This window comes from Ailuropoda melanoleuca, unplaced genomic scaffold (assembly GCF_002007445.2).
Source record: "Ailuropoda melanoleuca isolate Jingjing unplaced genomic scaffold, ASM200744v2 unplaced-scaffold9474, whole genome shotgun sequence".
NCBI classification, from domain to species: Eukaryota; Metazoa; Chordata; class Mammalia; order Carnivora; family Ursidae; genus Ailuropoda; species Ailuropoda melanoleuca.
The window spans coordinates 1,993-2,443 of record NW_023254963.1 but is presented as its reverse complement, the minus strand read 5'-3'; the positions used below and the strand labels follow the sequence as shown (position 1 = coordinate 2,443).

At 57.6% G+C, this 451-nt stretch overlaps 1 pseudogene; it reads right to left on the bottom strand.

Moving 5' to 3' along the window:
- On the bottom strand, nt 1-86 carry LOC117800951 (annotated as a pseudogene; the record flags this gene model as incomplete).
- Between the last annotated feature and the right edge of the window lie 365 nt (nt 87-451).

Genomic DNA, 451 nt, shown 5'->3' with positions numbered 1-451 from the left:
TTTCGATGAGAACGACGGTAGGGAGTTCTCACTCATTTTGTTCAGCTTTTCCAAGGAATGCAGAATGAGGGCGTCATCATCGATCCGAGCACATTCTGGCCCGCCTGGCCAATCGAACGAGGCAGGCTGCGCGGCTCAGAGGGGTAAGCTGATGGCCTCAGAGCCCTCCAGCAGCCTGGACCAACCAGAGCCATGCCACAGAGCATGAGGAATGGTCAATCCTCTCTTGGAGCCAGACCCCACGCACCAGTAGGCACTGGTGGACTGGCAGCATCTCAGGCAGGCACAGGAAATCCTACAGCCAATGGGTGCACCTGAGACAATGGAAGGCTTACCTTCTTCATGATCCGATGTCCACAGTGAGCCCACCCGGGACCATACTTCTTCCAGGAACCCGGCCAACGTCCGCACATCCAAGGACAGGAAAGCCTAGGCCTGCGGGCCAATGGCG